The sequence below is a fragment of the Somniosus microcephalus genome, chromosome 4, assembly GCF_052327205.1.
Source record: "Somniosus microcephalus isolate GS21.2 chromosome 4, FLI_Smic_1.0, whole genome shotgun sequence".
Lineage (NCBI taxonomy): Eukaryota > Metazoa > Chordata > Chondrichthyes > Squaliformes > Somniosidae > Somniosus > Somniosus microcephalus.
The window spans coordinates 102,128,574-102,146,935 of NC_140990.1; the positions used below are offsets into that span (position 1 = coordinate 102,128,574).

The 18,362-nt window shown below is 47.1% G+C and overlaps 1 pseudogene; it reads right to left on the bottom strand.

Moving 5' to 3' along the window:
• LOC147119611 (uncharacterized) overlaps positions 1-15,605 on the bottom strand; it is a 114,055-nt pseudogene extending 98,450 nt beyond the window's left edge.
• Positions 15,606-18,362: the final 2,757 nt, after the last annotated feature.

Below are 18,362 nucleotides of genomic sequence, written 5' to 3' on the forward strand. Positions count from 1 at the left end.
GCGAGTTCCACATTCTCACCACTCTCCGGGTAAAGAAGTTTCTCCTGAATTCCCTATTTGATTTCTTGGTGACTATCTTATATTGATGGCCTCTAGTTATGCTCTTCCCCACAAGTGGAAACACTCTCTCTGTATCCACTCTATCAAAACATGTCATTATTTTAAAGACCTCTATTAGGTCACCACTCAGCCTTCTTTTTTCAATGGAAAAAGAGACCCAGCCTGTCCATCCTTTCCTGACAGGTATACCCTCTCATTTCTGGTATCATCCTTGTAAATCTTCTCTGCACCCTCTCCAGTGCCTCTATATCCTTTTTATAATATGGCGACCAGAATTGTACGCAGTGCTCCAAGTGTGTTCTAACCAAGGTTCGATACAAGTTTAGCATAACTTCACTACTTTTCCATTCTATAACAATTCAATTCTATAACAATCGATCCCAATAATCTCACCCAATAGGTTAAAGTCTTAAGTCCAATTTTGTCAGCACGCTGCGACATTCGATGTCTGCAGATAACGAGATAAATTCTTAAAACTGCTGGATCTCTTGGTCTGCCATCAACCTCTTATCAAACTGGAGCTGGCATTGCCTAATATGGTCGTCTCTGGCTACTGCACAGTCCAGAGACACAAGTCTGCATTTTCTTCAACACACATCAACAACGTTAGAAGCAGTAAAAACACTGGCCTTCCTGGGGCAGCACAAACCACTAGTCTCCAGACTTTTCTTATCCCAACATCATATTTCTGATCGAAACATTCTGTGATGAAAATATCCAAGGCCAGTTGGTTGCAAACACCAGCTGTTGCTCAGTGAAATCTCTCTCTCTCTCTCTAATGATACCAACCACATTTTCCCCGATATCGAATGAACTAAACATGAACACCTTCCAGAAGCTGAATTAACCGAGGTCCATATGCCAACACCCCTCTCACCTTCCATTCACTTCAATTGAAAGGAAACCGACAGATTGGACCAGTCAGGATGTGAAAGATATTTACAACAGATTCTAGATGTTCTTAGAGTCGGGATCTGTCTCTATTCTGTCCACTCGAGGAGTTAGATAACAGACTTTCTCCTGTGAATATAGAGTTGGGGTATTGGGCCGTGATGTGTTCACTTGTTCATCTTTTTGACTCTAAACCTTTGTCAATTATTTGATGTGATCTGTTTACTTGTACGTACTTTTTTAAATACACTTGCTGAGTGGATTCAAATTTAAATTGAAAGCAGGTTTGCAGACATGATGCTCTATTCACACATCGAAGGTGAGAGATGCTGTGGGACACATGCTAAGTCCAGTAGCTGAAAGTGATTAACAGACTGGGTTTTGTGTTTAGTGATCCCGGGTGTGCTACCGAGACCTTCCCTGGATACCAAGGCTAGGAGAGGCACTCTGGAAGGTATGGGGAGCTGGGAATTGTCCATAACAGTAACCAAAGTTACGAGAACTGAAATAATCTCGAGTTAGAAAGGAGAAAAGGCCCAAAAATGGAGCAGTCGGTAACAGGACATCAATTAGTCTCCTCTTATCTTGGAGACATCAAATATCGACCCACTGTGTTATTTGAAATATCAAAATATTAAACACCAGTCCAGTTAAAGGGGTTATTAACATCAGCAAAAACAAAGTCCAACTGTCAGAATGAACATGGTTCAGTCCGGGATGTGATTAACAGCAGCAATAACAGCAGAATCCAACCTCTGCCGTCACTTGTGAACTCGCTGGTGTTTCAGCATGTTGGATGACTGAATAAATTGCTTCCCACACACGGAGCAGGTGAACGGTCTCTCCCCAGTGTGAACTCGCTGGTGTGTCAGCAGGTCGGATGACCGAGTGAATCCCTTCCCACACTCAGAGCAGGTGAACGGCCTCTCCTCAGTGTGAACTAGCTGGTGTGTCAGCAGGTCCGATGACACAGTGAATCCCTTCCCACACTCAGAGCAGGTGAACGGCCTTTCCCCAGTGTGAACTCGCTGGTGTTTCAGCAGGGGGGATGACTGAGCGAATTCCTTCCCACACACGGAGCAGGTGAATGGCCTCTCCCCAGTGTGAACTCGCTGGTGTTTCAGCAGGGTGGATGACTGAGCGAATTCCTTCCCACACTCGGAGCAGGTGAACGGCCTCTCCCCAGTGTGAACACGCTGGTGTCTCAGCAGGGTGGATGACTGAGTGAATCCCTTCCCACACACGGAGCAGGTGAATTGCCTCTCTCCAGTGTGAACATGCTGGTGTGTCAGCAGGTGGGATGAACGAGTGAATCCCAACCCACACACGGTGCAGGTGAACGGCCTCTCCCCGGTGTGACTGCGCTGATGAATTTCCAGCTGGGACGGGTAACTGAATCGCTTCCCACAGTCCCTACATTTCCACGGTTTCTCCGTGGTATGGGTGTCCTTGTGTCGCTCCAGGTTGGACGATCAGTTGAAGCCTCGTCACACACAGAACATGTGTACGGGTTCTCCCTGCTGTGAATGGTGCGATGTGCTTTCAGGCTGTGTAACTGGTTAAAGCTCTTTCCACAGTCAGTGCACTGGAACACTCTCACTCGGGTGTGTGTGTCTCGGTGCTTTTCCAGTCACACCAATGTTTGAAATCTTTTCCCACAGACAGAACAGACAAACATTTCTCCTTCCACATTCAAAGCCTGATGTTATTCAGGTCCTGATGAATCGAGTGACTCTGTCAGATCTTGACGTGATGTTTGGTTTCAGTTTCCCGTCTGCAAATCCTCCCCTTCTGATACCCTGTAAAAGGAGTTTACAAAACTCATCAGTGTAAGTACAGGACAGAAATTCAGAACAGATAATTCTAGTTTCTAAAGAACATTCCTTCCTCTCTTGTTCCTCCAAAGCTGTAAATTCCCATCCCACACATTGTCCCTCCTCCCTGTGTTAAAATCCCAAACACATCGCATGTCTCAAGACAGTTTGTCCTCTGCTCCCAGTTATCACCACCAACTCTGGCTGGGTTCAGTTCTACACTCACTGGTTCCCCTCCCTCTCTGCCCTCCCCTGAAGGTGCTGACTCTGGCTGGGTTCAGTTCTACACTTGTACAAAAGTAAAATACTGCGACTGTTGGAAAACTGAAGTAAAAACAGAAACTGCTGAAAATACTCAGGCAGCATCTGTGGAGAGAGAAACAGAGTTAACGTTTCAGGTCGCTTTCCTTTCATCAGAACTCCTTCTGCACTCCACATTGAACAAAGATTTGTCTCAGGGATCAGTTCTGAGTACAAGGGGCAAATCTGGGGCCCGTCCGTTACAAATGTGTGGGCTGCAAACCGTAACCCCGGCACTTCCCAGCGCCTTCCGGAGAGATGGTGAGAAAGCCCCTGTAAGACCAGGGGAGGGATCTACAAGAAAGGAAACCAGCCTAAATATAAACAAAACAGGAAAGGAGAGCACAGGAAAGAGTAACGTTTGGGAGAACATTGATCATCAGGGAATAAATAGAGTTATAGAACAGGAGTTTAAAAAGATGGTTAAAAAAAAGAGAGAGGAACTGCTATTAAAAATGAGTGAAACAGTCTGTGCAGCAATGCACACAGTGTCTGTAATAAACAGAGGAGTTGGAGGCAATCATGCGTTGAGAGGAACCAGACATAGTAGGGATTACTGAGACATGACTACAGAAAAATTAGGGCTGGGAATTAAACATTGCAGGGTATAACATATTTAGAAATGATAGAGAGGGAAAAAGCGGAGGCGGAGTAGCTGTACTTATTAGAGATAACATAATGGCAGTAGAAAAAAGTGACGCAGCTATCAGCAAGACAGAAATAGAATCCATCTGGATAGAGATAAAAGATAATAAAGGATCAATCACACTAATAGGGATAGACTACAGACCACCTAATAGTGGAAGGGAGGTGCAGGAAGAAATATGCAGACAAATTAGGGAAATTAGTAAAAAAAAACTTGGAATAATAATCGTGGGTGATTTCAACTACGAGATATTAATTGGACAGGAGAGGTAGGTAAAGGGGATAAGGGAATGGAGTTCCATCAATGTGTACAGGACTCCTTTCTAACCCAATATCTACAAAGCTCAACTAGGGAGGATTCACTATTGGATCCAGTAATGGAGAATGCACCAGTGCAAATAAGAGAAGTAAAAGTAGGGGAACATATAGGCAATAGTGACCATAATATAAGACGCTTTAAGATGATAATTGAGAAAGACAAAGTATGACAAAGACCAGAGTGGAGAAAAGCTGATTTTCAGGGGCTCAGAATAGAACTTGGGAAAATAAAATGGACAACAATATTGACAAACAATGATGTAGAACAGCAATGGGAAACATTTAAAATGGTGTTCAACAGAATCCAGGAAAAATGTATTCCGCTAAAAAACAAGAACAAGCTCAACACTAATGAGACACCGTGGATGAATAAAGCCATAAGGGAAAAATTGAGGATAATGAAAGAGGCATATATTAAGTACATGGACAGCAGGGGAGAGCACGATAAGGGAGAATACGAAGGGATTAGAAGAGAAGTCAAAAAACAATTAGGAAAGCAAAGAGGAACCATGAAATTAAATTATCAAGGAACATAAAACAAAATAGTAAAAACAGGCACGTAAATTAAAAAAAGGAAGGTCGGAATGGGAATAGGGCCACTAAGGAATGGATAGCATAATACCACAGGCAGCAATAGAGAGATGGCAGAGATATTAAATAATTAGTTTGCTTCAGTATTTACCAGGGAGATAGAACAAGTTTAGATGACATCGGATGAAGAGATTAGTAATGAGTTAACTGCATTTAAAATAAAACGAGGAGATATACTAAATAAACTAATGAAACTCAAAGAGGATAAAACCCCTGGTCCGGACGGATTACATCCGCGCATTTTAAAAGAATCTAGGGAAGAAATAGCAGAGGCATTACTACACATATTTAGACATTCATGAGAAAACAGTGTAGTGCCAGAGGACTGGGGGATAGCTAACGTAATATCGTTATTTAAGAAGGGAGATAGACAGGAGGAGGCTCGAGTGGAGCATGAACGCTGGCATAGACTGGCTGGGCCGAATGGCCTGTTACTGTGCTGTACATTCTGTGTAATCCGATGTAATCCCTGCGTGCAGAGTGAGAGTAAAATCAATGAGTCCCCTGGTCACTGGAAGCCTGAAGCCCCGCCCACTCATTGTTCCTTTACAAATATGACCGCGCAAGCGCTCTAACAGTCGATGAAGCAAGATGGCAGCACATTGACCCTTCCACCTTCCTTTGCAAAGCTGGCGGCCGTTAACCTGGGCCTGTTACCCCGAAAAAGCCCCGGAGCTGCAAACACGGAACCTGTAGGTTCTCATTCGGATCCTGCGGCTTACACCAGGTGTTTATGAAGCTCACCCACCGGGTGTGTTACCTCCGTGCACCCCGTTGATTCATAATCGGCGATAAACTGCTGCTCCCACCTCGGTCCGCTTCCCGCACTCGCCTGGCTCGGATCACAATGACATTGCGCATGCTCTAAATACCGGCGGTCACTACGCTTGCGCACTGGGCTCCTCCAGAATGAATAGGGCACATTCTGCCCCGCGGGGCATACTGGGGAACAGCCCCGCCATTGAAAGCCCCATTAGTGAATGAAGAATTAATTTCTGTGATCCCATTGAGAGAAAATTCATCAATAACATAGAAGATAGGAGCAGGAGTAGGCCATTCGGCCCCTCGAGCCTGTTCTGCCATTTAATGAGAATAATTCACATAGAAACCCAAGTGCACGGGCACTCTGCCATGGTTCAGTCCTGGATGTGATTAATAACAGAATCCAGACCCCTGCAATCACATGTGAACTCACTGGAGTCTCAGCAGGTGGGGTAAATTTCTTCCCACACACAGGATATTGAAACAGCCTCTCTCCAGTATCAGTGCCCTGATCGCGCATCAGCTGCTTTGAACTTTGAAAGTTTTCCTCTCAGTCAGAGTATTCAAAGCAACAGTTCTCAATGTGGACACTCTGAAATGTCAACAGTTGGGACAACAGTGAATCCCACACGTGAAGTATCTAAACAGTCTCTCTCTGGTGTGACTGTGCTGGTGTGTCAGTAAATGGGGTGATTGATTGAATCTCTTTCCAAATACAGAGCAGTGAACGGATTCTCCCCATTTCGAAAATGTCCGTGTGCTAATAGGTGAGATGAGTGAATAAGTCTCTTTCCACACTCTGCTGGTGAATGGCCTCTCCTCAGTGTTACTGTATCCATGAGTTTCCACCTCAGACGGGCAACTGAATGCATTCCCACAGTCCCCACATTTGCACTGTTGATTCAGGTGGGTGCACGAACCTCACAGGCTAGATGATTTGTTAAAGGTGGATCCCCACATATAACATGTGTCCTGTTTCTCCTCGCTGTGATTGGTGTTTTTTCCTTCTATATCCAAAGGCCGATGATATTCAGGTCCTGATGAATCCAGTGAATCTGTCAGATCTTGACGCGATGTTTGGTTTGAGTTTCGATCTGCTGATCCTTCCCTTCTAATACACTGCAAATGGTGTTTACAACAGGATAGAAATTCAGAACAGACAAATCTAGTCTCTATAGTCAATTTCTTCCCTCCAGTCCCTCCTAAGCTGTAAATTCTCCATTCTACACACTCTCCTTCTATACTTACTGTCTAAAAACAACATTCATTACACCATCTGTGATTTTGTTTCTCCCCTTCTCTCTAGAAGGTGCTGAATCTGGCTGGGTGCAACAACAAGAACAACAACTTGTATTTATATAGTGCCTTTAACGTAGTAAAACGTCCCAAGGCACTCCACAGGAGGAATTTGACACTGAGCCACATAAGGAGAAATTGGGGCAGATGACCAAAAGATTGGTCAAAGAGGTAAGTTTCAAGATGCGTCTTAAAGGAGGAAAGAGAGGTAGCGAGGTGGAGAGGTTCAGGCAGGGAATTCCAGAGCTTAGGGCCGAGGCAACAGAAGGCAATGCCAACAAAGGTTGAGTGATTATAATCAGGGATGCTCAAGAGGGCAGAATTAGAGGAGCGCAGATATCTCAGGGGGATGTGGGGCTGGAGGAGATTACAGAGATAGGGAGGGGAGATGCCCTCGAGGGATTTGAAAACAAGAATAAGAATTTTGAAATCGAGGTGCTGCTTAATCAGGTGCTAATGTAGGTCAGCGAGCACAGAGGTGATGGGTGAATGGGAATTGGTGCACGTTAGGACACAGTCTGAGTTAGGACATGGGCAGCCGATTTTTGGATCACCTCCAGTTTATGTAGGGTAGAATGTGGGAGGCCAGCCAGGAGTGCACTGGAATAGTTAAGTCTAGAGGTAACAAAGACATGGATGAGGGTTTCAGCAGCGGATGAGCTGAGGCAGGGGCGGAGACGGGCAATGTTATGGAGGTGGAAGTAGGCGGTCTTTGTTATGCTGTGGTTACGTGGGCAGAAGCTTATTTCAGGGTCAAATATGACACCAAGGTTATGAACAGTGTGGTTTGGCTTCAGACAGATGTCAGGGAGATAGTTGGAGTCAGTGGCTAGGGACCGAAAACAATGACTTCGGTCTTCCCAATATTTAATTGGAGAAAATTTCTGCTTATCCAGAACTGTATGTCGGACAAGCAGTCTGACAGTTTAGACACCATGGGGGGGTCGAGAGAAGATGTAGTGAGGTAGAGCTGGGTGTCATCAGCCTACATGTGGAAACTGATGCTGAGTTATTGGATGATGTCGCCAATGGGCAAAATGTAGATGCGAAATAGGAGGGGCCAAGGCTAGATTCTTGGGGGACACCAGAGGTAACAATGCGTGAGTGGGAAGAGAAGCCATTGCAGCTGATTCTCTGGCTACGATTTGATAGATAAGAATGGAACCAGGTGAGTGCAGTCCCACCCAGCTGGACGAAGATGCAATTAGCTCACCTCTACATTTTGGTAGGAAGAACGAGGAGAGGCATTGGCCCAGAAATTTGGTTCAGAGGCTTCCCGCGTGTGCAAGCCTGTCAAATTTATGAATACAATTCAGCCCCAAAACATCACTAAAACTTCAAATAATTCTTTTTTAATCAAATTTTTAAAATATCTATAAATTACATAAAATAACTTATAAACAATAATTTAAACTTTAAAATAAATTAATTACAGTGTCTAACGGGGCTAAAAATAAACGTACCTTTCTTTAAAGTATTTAAAAATAATAAACCTGTGGAAAAAATGTTTTAATTTTACTTAATTCCCCACTTACCTTGTTAAAAGCAGGCCTTGCGACTGCTTTTTACAAGCGTAGCTCCTGGAGACTTACCCTCCCGGAGAAACCTGCAAAAAAAACAAGAGTTCCAGGTCTATGCGCTGCCTCTCCGGCGCACGCGTTCGACCTGTGAACCCCTTCATTTAAGAGAACAGAAGTTCCGATTTCCCATGCATGCGCAGTGCATGCACGAAATCGGCACTTTTGTTGGGCCTATGGGTAGTACCCAGCGCGTACTCACCCATGGGGTCCCGAAGTTCTGGGCCAATATAAATTAAAAGGTACAATTCTAAAGTGGGTGCAGGAACAGAGGGACCTTGGGGGTTAATATTGAAGGTGGCAGGGCAGGTTGAGAAAGCAGTTAAAAAAGCGTATGGGATCCTGGGCTTCATAAATAGAGGCATAGAGTACAAAAGCAAGGAAGTTATGATGAACCTTTAGAAAATACTGGTTCAGCCTCAACTGGAGTATTGTGTCCAATTCTGGGCACCACAGTTTAGGAAGGATGTGAAGGCCTGAGAGAGGGTGCAGAAAAAATTGACAAGAATGGTCCCAGGGATGAGGGACTTGAGTCACGTGGATAGACTGGAGAAGCTAAACTGCAGGAAGATATCAATGGACTGGTCAGGTGGAATGGAATTCAATCCGTGGAAGTGTGAGGTCATGCATTTGGAGAGGCCTAACAAGGCAAGGGAATACACAATAAATGGTAGGACACTGAGAAGTGCAGAGGATCAGAGGGACCGTGAAGTGCATGTCCACAGATCCCTGAAGGTAGCAGGGCAGGTAGATAAGGTGGGTAAGAAGGCATACAGGATACTTGCCTTTATTAGCTGAGGCATAGAATATAAGAGCAGGGAGGTTCTGCTTGAACTGTATAACACACTAGTTAGGCCACAGCTAGAATACTGCGTGCAGTTCTGGTCACCACATTTCTGGAAGGATGTGATTGCACTAGAGGGGGTGCAGAGGATATGTACGAGGATGTTGCTGGGGCTGGGGAATATTAGCCATGAAGGAAGATTGGATAGGCTGGGATTGTTTTCAATGGAACAGAGGAGGGTGAGGGGAGACCTAATTGAGGTGTTTAAAATTATGAGGGGCCTAGATAGAGTGGATAGCAAGGACCTATTTCCCTTAACAGAAGGATCAATAACCAGGGGACATAGATTTTGAAAGGAGCGAGAACCGGAGAGGCCAATTTGAAAAGGAGTGGGAGCCAGAGAGAACAGTTTGAAAGGAGCGGTAGCCAGAGAGAACAGTTTGAAAGGAGCGGCAGCCGGAGAGGACAGTTTGAAAGGAGCGAGAATCGAAGAGGACAGTTTGAAAGGAGTGGGAGCCGGAGAGAACAGATTGAAAGGAGCGAGAACCGGAGACGAGAGTTTGAAAGGAGCGGGAGCCGGAGAGGACAGTTGGAAAGGAGCGGCAGCCAGAGCGGACAGTTTGAAAGGAGCGGGAGATGGAGAGAACAGATTGAAAGGACCGAGAACCAGAGAGGACAGTTTGAAAGGAGCAGGAGACGGAGAGATCAGTTTGAAAGGAGCGGGAGCTGGAGAGAACAGTTTGAAAGGAGCGGGAGCTGGAGAGGACAGTTTGAAAGGAGCGGGAGACGGAGAGAACATTTTCAAAGGAACGAGAACCGGAAGGGACAGTTTGAAAGGAGCGAGAACCGGAGAGGACAGTTTGAAAGGAGCGGGAGACGGAGAGAACATTTTCAAAGGAACGAGAACCGGAAGGGACAGTTTGAAAGGAGCGAGAACCGGAGAGGACAGTTTGAAAGGAGCGAGAGCCGGAGAGAACAGTTTGAAAGGAGCGAGAGCCGGAGAGGACAGTTTGAAAGGAGCGAGAGCCGGAGAGAACAGTTTGAAAGGAGCGAGAGCCGGAGAGGACAGTTTGAAAGGAGCGGGAGCTGGAGAGAACAGTTTGAAAGGAGCGGGAGCCGGAGAGGACAGTTTGAAAGGAGCGGGAGACGGAGAGAACATTTTCAAAGGAACGAGAACCGGAAGGGACAGTTTGAAAGGAGCGAGAACCGGAGAGAACGGTTTGAAAGGAGCGAGAACCGGAGAGGACAGTTTGAAAGGAGCGAGATATGGAGAGGACAGTTTGAAAGGAGCGAGAACCGGAGAGAACAGTTTGAAAGGAGCGAGATATGGAGAGGACAGTTTGAAAGGAGCGAGAACCGGAGAGAACAGTTTGAAAGGAGCGAGATATGGAGAGGACAGTTTGAAAGGAGCGAGAACCGGAGAGAACAGTTTGAAAGGAATGAGATACGGAGAGGACAGTTTGAAAGGAGCGGGAACCGGAGAGGACAGTTTGAAAGGAGCGAGAACCGGAGAGGACAGTTTGAAAGGAGCGAGAACCGGAGAGAACAATTTGAAAGGAGCGAGAACCGGAGAGAACGGTTTGAAAGGAGCGAGAACCGGAGAGGACAGTTTAAAGGAGCGGGAACTGGAGAGGACAGTTTGAAAGGAGCGGGAGCCGGAGAGGACAGTTTGAAAGGAACGAGATACGGAGAGGACAGTTTGAAAGGAGCGAGAGCCGGAGAGGACAGTTTGAAAGGAGCGAGAGCCGGAGAGGACAGTTTGAAAAGAGCGAGAACCGGAGAGGACAGTTTAAAGGAGCGAGAGCCGGAGAGGACAGTTTAAAGGAGCGAGAGCCGGAGAGGACAGTTTAAAGGAGCGGGAGCCGGACAGGACAGTTTGAATGGAGCGAGAACCGGAGAGAACAGTTTAAAGGAGCGAGAGCCGGAGAGGACAGTTTGAAAGGAGTGAGAACCGGAGAGGACAGTTTAAAGGAGCGAGAACCGGAGAGGACAGTTTGAAAGGAGCGAGAACCGGAGAGAACAATTTGAAAGGAGCGAGAGCTGGAGAGGACAGTTTGAAAGGAGTGAGAACCGGAGAGGACAGTTTAAAGGAGCGGGAGCCGGACAGGACAGTTTGAATGGAGCGAGAACCGGAGAGAAGAGATTGAAAGGAGCGGGAGCCGGAGAGGACAGTTTGAAAGGAGCAGGAGCTGGAGAGGGAAGTTTGAAAGGAGCGAGATCCGGAGAGGACAGTTTGAAAGGAGCGAGAGCCGGAGAGGACAGTTTGAAAGGAGCGAGAGCCGGAGAGGACAGTTTGAAAGGAGCGAGAGCCGGAGAGGGCAGTTTGAAAAGAGCGGGAGCCGGAGAGGACAGTTTGAAAAGAGCGAGAACCGGAGAGGACAGTTTGAAAGGAGCGAGAGACGGAGAGGACAGTTTGAAAGGAGCGGGAACCGGAGAGGACAGTTTGAAAGGAGCGAGAACCGGAGAGGACAGTTTGAAAGGAGCGAGAACCGGAGAGAACAGATTGAAAGGAGCGAGAACCGATGAGGACAGTTTGAAAGGAGCGGGAACCGGAGAGGACAGTTTGAAAGGAGCGGGAGGCGGAGAGGACAGTTTGAAAGGAGTGAGCACCGGAGAGGACAGTTTGAAAGGAGCGGGAGCCGGAGAGGACAGTTTGAATGTCAGGGCTCCGGGGAAATTGCGGGGTAGTGGGACTAGCTGAGGTGCTCTTGCAGAAAGCTGGCACAGGCTCGATGGGCTGAATGGCCACATTCTGTGCTGTAACCATTTTATGGTTCGAAATATCGATATAGTTAATCTTCATTTATTCCTATTTTAATAACTTTTGCTGAATGTGGCCCTCGCCAAGGGCCAGGATATCGCATTCGGCCCACCATGGAAAATGAGATTGACACCACTGAGGTAGACAATGTCAACCAGATTCCCCTCATCCCCCCAACCCAGCAACTTCTTCACAAAACTCAAACAAGTTCGCCTTGTTTTCTGGAAGCCATGTTGAATATCTCTAACGACTCCTTCCCTTTCCCTGTGATCGAAAACAGCATCTCTTAGGATCACTTCAGGCACCTTCCCTGTGATCGATATCACACTGATGGGGCTCTAGTTCTCTTTGGATCACTTCAGGCACCTTCCCTGTGATCGATATCACACTGATGGGACTCTAGTTCTCTTAGGATCCCCTCAGGCACCTTCCCTGTGATCGATATCACACTCATGGGCCTGGCTCTGATTTGTCCCCAATTTGGAAAACGGAAACTACGTGAGCTACCTTCCAATCTCAGGGAGCAATCCCTAACTCTATTAATTAATGAAGGATAGTCAGCATGGCTTTGTCAGGGGGAGGTCATGTCTAAACAATTTGATTGAATTTTTCGAGGGGGTGACTAGGTGTGTGGATGAGGGTAGTGCAGTTGATGTAATCTACATGGACTTCAGTAAGGCTATTGACAAAGTATTTGTGACAAAGCATGGGAAACTGGTCAAAAGGTAAGAGCCCATGGTATCCAGGGCAATTTGGCACATTGGATCCAAAATTGGCTTAGTGGCAGAAGGCAGAGGTTGATGGTTGAAGGTTGTTTTTGTGAATGGAAGCCTGTGTCCAGTGATGTACACAGGCTGGGTCCTTTGCTGTTTGTAGTGTACATGAATGATTTAGATATGAATGTAGGAGGTATGATCAGTAAGTTCGCAGATGACACGAAAACTGGTGGAGTGGTAAATAGTGAGGAGGGAAGCCTCAGGCTACAGGAGGATATAGACAGGTTGGTCAGATGTGCAGAACAGTGGCAAATGGAATTTAACCCTGAAAAGTGTGAGGTGATGCATTTTGGGAGGACAAACAAGGCAAGGGAATACACAATGAATGGTAGGACGCTAGGAAGGACAAAGGATCAGAGGGACCTTGGTCTGCATGTACATAGATCCCTGAAGGCAGCAGGACAGATAGATAAGGTGATTAAAAGGCATATGGGATACTTGCCTTCATTAGCCGAGGCATAGAATATAAGAGCAGGGAGGTTATGATGGAGCTGTGCAAAATGCTAGTTAGGCCACAGCTGGAATACTGTGTGCAGTTCTGGTCGCCACACTATAGGAAGGATGTGATTGCATTGGCGAGGGTGTAGAGGAGATTCACCAGGATGTTACCTGGGCTGGAGCACTTCAGGTATGAAGAGAGACTGGAAGGCTGGGGTTGTTTTCCTTAGAGCAGAGAAGGCTGAGGGGGGACCTGATTGAGGTGTACAAAATTATGAGGGGCATAGATAGGTAGATAGAAAGGAACTATTCCCCTTAGTAGAGGGATCAATAACCAGGGGGCATAATTTCAAGGTAAGGGGCAGGAGGTTTAGAGGGGATTTGAGGAAAAACTGCACGGTGGCATAGTGGTTAACACTGTTGCCTCACAGCGCCAGGGACCCGGGTTCGAATCCGGCCTCGGGCGACTGTCTGTGTGGAGTTTGCACATTCTCCCCGTGTTTGCGTGGGTTTACTCTGGGTGCTCCGGTTTCCTCCCACAGTCCAAAGATGTGCAGGTTAGGTTGATTGGCTATGATAAATTGACCCTTAGTGTTAGGGGGAGTAAATACGTGGGGTTACGGGGATAGGGTGGGATATGTGTTGGTGTAGGGGTTACGGGGATCGGGTGGGATATGTGTCGGTGCAGGCTCGATGGGCCGAAATGGCCTCTATCTGCACTGTGGGGTTTCTGTGATTCTGTTCTGTGATTCTGTGAAAGGGTAATAGAGGCAGGAAACCTCACAACATTCAAGAAGCATTTTCATGAGCATTTGAAACGCCATAGCATACAAGGCTATGGACCAAGTGCTGGAAAATGGGATTAGAATAGACAGGGCTTGATGGGGGGTGCGGACACGATGGGCCGAAGGGCTTCTTTCTGTGCTGTATAACTCTATGACTGGACTGAACTGAAGACATGGGCAAGGGGCTCACAGAGCACATGTCCGATCTCTTTAAACACCCTTGGGTGGAAATCCTCTGGACCTTACACTCCTCAAGGTTAACCCACACGATGACTTTGGTTTCAGGAAAGAGAGACGAGAAAGGCCAAAGTGCCATTTGCCCCTCTCAGTGTGGCCCTGAAGGACTGTGTCCAGGCTGTAGTTCTGTTCCTGCCATAAGATCCTCCCCCCAGATTGTCCTTTCTGAGCTCCAGCCAGGTGATGCTAAACACTCAGGTGGGAACGACAAAAATCCACAACAATGTCTTTAAAGCAAACTGATTTATTTGACATTTATCCAGAATATTAAATTCAGCCTAGTTACAGGGGTTATTAACATCAGCAGAAACAAACCCCAACTGTAAGAATGAACACGATTCAGTCCTGGGTGTAATTAACAGCAGCAATAACAGCAGAATGCAATCTCTGCAGTCACTTGTGAACTCGCTGGTGTTTCAGCAGGTTGGATGAACAAGTTAATCTCTTCCCACACTCGGAGCAGGTGAATGTCCTCTCCCCAGTGTGATATCGCTGGTGCTGCAGCAGGTGGGATGACCGAGTGAATCCCTTCCCACACTCGGAGCAGGTGAATGGCCTCTCCCCAGTGTGAACTCGCTGGTGCGTCAGCAGGTGGGATGACTGAGTGAATCCCTTCCCACACTCAGAGCAGGTGAACGGCCTCTCCCCAGTGTGAACTCGCTGGTGCGTCAGCAGGTGGGATAACCGCGTGAATCCCTTCCCACTCTTGGAGCAGGTGAACGACCTCTCCCCAGTGTGAACTCTCTGATGTTGCAGCAGGTTGGATGAATCAATGAATCCCTTCGCACACTCGGAGCAGGTGAATGTCCTCTCCCCAGTGTGAACTCACTGGTGCATTAGCAGATAGGATGACTGACTGAATCCCTTCCCACACTCAAAGCAGGTGAGCGGCCTCTCCCCAGTGTGAACTCACTGGTGTCTCAGCAGGTGGGATGACCGAGTGAATCCCTTCCCACACTCAGAGCAGGTGAATGGCCTCTCCCTGGTGTGTGTGCACTGGTGTACAGTGAGATCAGATGATTGCCTGAACCCACTCCTGCAGTGAGAGCACCTGAACGGTCTTTCATCAGCGTGAACTCGCTGGTGTTTCAGCAAGTTGGATGAATCAGTGAATCCCTTCCCACACTTAGTGCAGGTGAATGGCATCTCCCCGGTGTGAATTCGCTGGTGTGTCAGAAGGTGGGATAACTGAGTGAATCCCTTCCCACACTCAGAGCAGGTGAATGGCCTCTCCCTAGTGTCAACTCGCTGGTGTGTCAGCAGGTTGGATGAACACGTGAATCCCTTCCCACACTCAGAGCAGGTGAACAGCCTCGCCCCAGTGTGAACTCGCTGGTGCCTCAACAGGCCAGCGGATCGGCTGAAGCCTCGTCCACATGCAGAACACGTGTACGGTTTCTCCCCACTCTGAATGGTGCTTTCTGCTTCCATGTTCAAAGGTCCTGATGAATTGAGTGACTCTGTCAGATCCTGAAGTGATGTTTAGTTTGAGTTTCCTGTCTGCAAATCCTCCCCTTCGAACACCCTGCAAAATGAATTTAAAACAGGAAAAAGGGAGGGTGAGAGAGAACTCACAAAAACACAAAGGCAGGTTGTGAAATTGTGCTGAATGAATCTGGGAATTTGTGGGTCGGCACTAGAAAAAAGTGACCGTGAAAGCTGCCAGATTGTCGCAAAAACCCAACTAGTTCACTAATATCCTTCAGGGAAGGGAACCCGCCACCCGGTCTGGGCCTACACAAGATTCTGGCCTCTATGGGAGGAGAGAGAGTGAGGTGGTAGGGGGAGGGGTGAAGGAGAGCGACTTTATACATCTGTAACTCGACTAGAACTTTGACAGCACCTCCCAAACACGCGACCTCCACCACCTAGAAGGACAAGGGCTGCAGGTGCATGGGAACCCCATCACCTCCCAGTTCCCCTCCAAGTCACACACTATCCTGACTTGGGCATATATAACCGTTCCTACATCGTCGCTGGGTGAAAATCCTGGAACTCCTCACCTAACAACATTCTGAGAGTACCTTCACCACACGGACTGCAGAGGTTCAAGAAGAAGACCCAGCATCACCTTCTCTACGGGCAACTGGGGACTGGCAATATCTGCTGGTCTTGCTAGTGACACCCACATCGAAAGAATTTTAAAAAATCTGTATATATAAAATGGATTGAAAGCCTCTACAGAAATACTTGTTCCTAAAAGGATAATCTTTTACACTGTACGGACAGTGCCTGTTTAGCAACTTAATCTCCCCTAGAATCCACCTCCCTTCACAGTCCCACATTGGAAATTGTTGGGTCCCACTGGGCTCAGAAGTACTGGGGGTTAAACCCAGCAGCTTCTCCCCCCTCTCCACTCCAGCTCAAACTGACGCAACAAGAAAGCCCTACACAGGAGTCCAGGGACCGAGTTCCACATCCACCGTCCACCCTGATGCTAACCGGCTCTGAGTTGCTCCCTCTGCTGTGCCAAGGCCACTTGATGTTTCTCCTGTCGGGTCACTCAGTCTCCGCCACTGCCCAACAATGACCTCTCCCACGCATGCTCAGCTCATGCTGCCCGGGTGATTGACGGGAGCTTCCGACCAATAGGAAGAGCGGGGCGGGTCTGGATGACCGAGCGGGCGGCTGGTCTTCCAACCAATCGGACTTTGTGAGGGGCGGGGCTTGTGGCACCCAGTGGGCGGGGCTGATCCCGGATCTCCCTCATTGGCTGAAACCCTGCCTCATTGTTGAAGCTGATTTCTCTCAAACTCCAGGAGAAAACTGGACCTTTCTGTTGTGGCTTTGAACAGATGGAACCCTGTGGGGTGGAGCAAACATTGCAACATTTGGCAGTGAAATGGATTCACTCAGGACAGACAGCAGGGATTATTTCAGGAATAGCACAGTGTACTGAGAAAGGAAATGCAGCGGATGTTGTGTAGATGGATTGTCAAAAAGTGTTTGATAAGGTGCCGGACAGGAGGCTTGTTGATCAAATTAAGGCTGATGGTATTAAAGGGAGTGGGGCAGTGTGGACAGGAAGTTGGGTAAAGGGCAGAAAACAGAGAGAGTAGTGGTTAATGGATGTCCTTCAGACTGGAGGGATGTACACAGTGGTGTCCCCCAGGGTCAGTGTTGGGACCACTGCCCTTCTCAATATAGAGAAATGATCTGGGCTTGGGTATGTGAGGCACAAGATCAAAATCTCCAAATTATACCAAAATGGGGACCCTGGCCAACCGTGAAGAGGACTGTAAGTGACTTCAGTGTGAATACACAGGTTAGTAAATGGGGCCGGGAGATGTCAGCTGAAATTTAATGCAGAGAATTATGAGGTGATGCATTTTGGGAGGAAGAAAAAGGTAGGAAATCACCATTAAATGGTAAAAGTTTAAAAGGATTAGAGGAACAGAACAGTAAAGAGGTGTAAGATTCTAGCTGATGCCTTGTCTTATTAATTAGCAGGTTTAAGAGTCCAGTGTCAGCAACTTTAATACCTTATTAGAAATATAAGATGAGCAGATTCTCTGTCCTCTACCGTACCTTACATTGATCCATCAATCAGAGTAAACTTGCAAGTCCCGCGTGTCCACAGTAACTTACACGAGGTCAGCCCACTGGATGGAACCTTGGGCACCCTGAGCTTGATCTCCGGTGTCTCCAGTCCCGACTGTCCCCTTACATCAGGATCCCCTCACTTTTATACCCTGTAGTGATCCATCTCTGGCACCTGACTCTTCTTTGTCTTCTCTGCTGACTTTCGGCAGGAGGCGAGGGAAAGACAGCTGGAACTTCTCTAATCTGTGATTTACAAGGACACTTTCCCTGGTTCCCGGCAGTTACTTTTCTTCAGTAATTTTGTTATTATCCCTAAACTACCCTGCCTGCTTTAATGATGTTATTTTTCAGCTTTACAGTTCTAGGTTTAAACATCACACATTATAATCTAATGTATTCTTTTACTCACTGTGGTTTAAGCTGATATTAACAGACAAATTCTGTTCTTTCCCCTGATCTGATTAGAGTTCCACCCAGTGGATTCAAAGGCCCTAGAAATAGTAGATGCATTGCTGGTCATCTTCCAAAATTCGATAGACCCTGGAACAGTACCCATGGATTGGAGGGTAGCTAATGTTATCCCACTATTCAAAAAAGGTGGTAGAGAGAAAACGGGGAATTATAGACTGGTAAGCCTGACATCGGTAGTGGGGAAAATGCTAGAATCCATTATAAAAGATGTAATAGCAGAGCACTTGGAAAGCAGTGAGAGGATCGGTCAAAGTCAACATGGATTTACAAAAGGTAAATTGTGCTTGACTAATCTATTGGAATTTTTTGTGGA